Source organism: Simochromis diagramma, unplaced genomic scaffold (genome assembly GCF_900408965.1).
Source record: "Simochromis diagramma unplaced genomic scaffold, fSimDia1.1 OVJJ01000159.1, whole genome shotgun sequence".
NCBI lineage: Eukaryota > Metazoa > Chordata > Actinopteri > Cichliformes > Cichlidae > Simochromis > Simochromis diagramma.
The window spans coordinates 2246356-2250140 of record NW_024387197.1 but is presented as its reverse complement, the minus strand read 5'-3'; positions in this window follow the sequence as shown (position 1 = coordinate 2250140).

Here is a 3785-nt window from a genome sequence, read left to right as displayed (position 1 = left end):
GAAAAAAAATAAAATGAAAATCAAATACAGTGATTTATGTGACTTCTCTGTTGTATTGAAAAACCTTTTTTTTTTTTTTTTTTTTTTTTTTTTTTAAAAAAAGCTCAAACATTCATTCTGAATCACCAACATGTTCTTACTCCCAAAGCATATACTGATCAGCAACAAGAAATACTGCTCGTGCCTGATATTGTGTTGAATGAAAGGAACTGTTGTCTAGAGCATTTCCACAGATGAGGTGAACAGCACCGGTTAGCACTGTCACATTATAGCTATAAGGTTGGTGGTCTGAATCTGCTGGGGTCCTTTTATGCCTCTGCAGGTTCAATTCACTTCAGTTTTATTTATACACCACCAAACACAACAATAGTCACCTCAAGTCGCTTTATATTGTAAGGTAGACCCTACAATAACACATACAGAGGAAAAACCCAATAATCATATGACCCTCTATGAGCAAGCACTTTGGCGACAGTGGGAAGGAAAAATTCCCTTTTAACAGGAAGAAACCTCCAGCAGAACCAGGCTCAGGGAGGGGCGGGGCCATCTGCAGGGAAGAGAAGGAAGACAGGATAAAGACATGCTGTGGAAGAGAGACAGAGATTAATAACAAATATGATTCAGTGCAGAGGTCTATTAACACATAGTGAGTGAGAAAGGTGACTGAAGAACAAATACTCAATGCATCATGGGAATTCCCAGCAGTCTACAGCTATTGCAGCAAAACTAAGGGAGGATTCAGGGTCACCTGATCCAGCCCTAACTATGTGCTTTAGCAAAAAGGAAAGTTTTAAGCCTAATCTTAGTGTCTGTCTCCCGACATTTTCAAGTGCATTTCATTACAAAGACACACACTCACACTCTTTTTGTTTCTCTCTCTCACACATACACACCACAATAAGATATGATTTTTGTATCTGTGTATTTTTGAATTTGTGTGTTCTAGGTGTTGTATACATCCATACATTACAAATTTTTATTTGTACTCTGTCCTTTAATTATACCCCCCCCCCCCCCCCCCCCCCACAACACACACACACACACACCACATGTAATGTAAAAGCTGCTGTGCTCAGAAGAGATGTATTTTTTCTGGATGTCAACAACTGTAAACAAAAAAGTACACATATTCGCAATGTCACTGTGGGAATTTAGACTGTCGAATCCCCCGAATTGGTATGATGAGCTCAGCAGTCCCAGCTTCTGTTGGAGAGACGGAGCCAGCCATACTAAGGAGAGCTTAAGTTTGACCAGGTACCAAAGCAAATCATTCGTACCGTACAAATAATGTAAATATGACGGTGCATCACGAAAGATTGATATCAAACTGATCACTTGACCAATATTACGTTACTTGCTCTTCAAGTGAATCAACAAATGGCGAAATGAAAAGCCGAACAAATGCTATTTTTTTTTTTGGAGAGTCTTAGCTTACGTGTGTTTATTTCATATTTTCAGTTCTTACCCTCCCCGACTAAATCGGTTTCAGTTATGTACTGAAATATAAGAATGGACATTCGAGGGTTCTTTCAAAGAAAAAACTCAGGTAAATGTTATTTTATATATTATGCTTTGTATGTTGTTCAGTATATTTCTATGCAAAACAAGAGGGATTTCAGTACACAGCAGGATATTCACATTTGTAACCAGATATTTACACTTTAGGGAGAAAACATGAAACATTTTTACTGTACAACATCAATTTAGAGTAAACTTTTGTTTTAGATAAATATTGAAATATCTTTTGAATTAGTTAAATGTCAGAATAAAGAGAGAGAGATCTGTCTATTTTTATCACTTTCATCAAATGTAGGAGCACATATACACTAAGTTTATTGTTAATTAATAAGAAACTCCAGACGATTCCATTCTGAGCTGAAGAAGCTTCTGATAGGTTAGTAGAGTCCATGTGAGTAAACTGGTGGCACAGCTGTGGATGCATATAAGGCAAAACACAGCCTGTTTCTGTGACATGGGAAAATCAAGAGATATTAACCAAAACACCAGGAAAAGAACTGTGGAGCTCCATAAGTGTGGCTCAATTTGAATACAATTTGGTGCCATTTGCAATTAAGAAATACAGATAGTTTCTCTCTTTACTCTTAAAGTTAACAAATATGTTTTTTATATTTATCAATCTAAAAAAAATAAACATTTAGTCTGATTTGATGTTACAATTAAAAAAGTGTTTTTATCTGAAGAGTTTGTAAATATCTGTATATTTGATGATTGTCAGCACAAAGAGAGAGAGAGGAACAGAGAGGGAGAGAGAGGAGAATGAGGACAGAACAGAGATGAACAAGAGCAGGTGAGACACACATGTTAGTCAAATGGTCGTTTGCCAAAAGTATCACCGTATCATAGGTACTCATGTATCTCGTACCTAGTGTTTCTTTTTAGGTTTGTTATTTTTCAAATTCTACATTTATTAAGTTCTGCAGCTTGTTTGCACAACAAGGCTGAATAATTATATAAACTTTTCTCAATCTAAATATTGTACTTTGGTAGAATTAAAAAATAAGTGTAGTGCAGGTCTATGATGATTTTTAGTGCTACTATCATCTAGTTCTGATTCTGGTTCTGTCTTGGTTAAGTCCTCAGTAGTCCTGATTTTGAACTGTTGTAATCCTGTTTTAATTCTGGATCAGTTCTGGGTCTGGTTGAATTGGGGTTTAGTCCTCGTGTCTTGATACAGGCCTGATTTTGTTCTGCCTTGCTGCTTAATTAAAAAAACTAGTTTCAGGTGTTCCTGCACATGTGATATATTTTTCATATGCTTCTTTTTGAACAACTCAACAGAGCCACAGTCATTTACCCCCCCCCACGGGGAAAACCAGCATCCTTTTGGGCTAAGCACCGGGTGTTTCAAATGTCTGGCTCCGCCTCTGCTGTGCTCTGAATCGCTCATGTAGCCCTCACAGATCGGCTCATTTTTTCTGTTTTCAACACATCATCTTTAAGAACTGAACATTCATTTGCTGTCTAATGTGTATATCTCACCCCTTAACAATTGAAAACTTGCTTGTGATACCTGTTTTAACATTGTGTACAAACCTGGTGGTCCTGCTCCTAATAAAGCATCAATAAGACGCTCACTTGGCAAAAAAGAAAAGTACAGAATTGTGCTGCTGGCCATTCTTTACTCAGTCTGATTTTGTAAATAACATAGATAAAAATGTAAATTGTGTAAATGTTTATTAACATGATACACATATCTTAATATATAAATATATATTCTGTTAACACTGCACTCGAATGCACCACACAGCATCAAACTCAGACAGTCACATCAATAAAAACAGTTTGAAATATTTATATGATTCTGAGAAAGAACTGCCTCCAGATTGTGAAAACAGACTTCATTTGGTCATGCACAGTCATACTCTGTGCCTTTACCTGGACAAAATAAAAATCATGAGTCACATTCAGGGGCGGAAATGGTTGTGCTTATTTCTAACAAAGCAGACCAAACAGTGCCTTAGAATGCAAAAAGAGAGTCCCTGTGATGAAGCCCTCAGTGGACGGCAGGCCAGTAACAATCAGAGCCCATTTTGTCCCTCCTGCAACCAGTTAGATGCTTCAACACTGCATAAAAACAAACCACAGAGGAAACTGGTGACAGCAGCCTCATACTGACAACTATAAGAGCTGTTAGGATTGGGCTCTGTGTCAGGTATCAGACCCCTGGTGGAGGTACGGACAGAAGAAAGAGCACAGAATGACCATACACTTAATAACTCAGTTTTGATTTTTAAAAACTCTTTTGAATCATCGGGTAGCTGTTT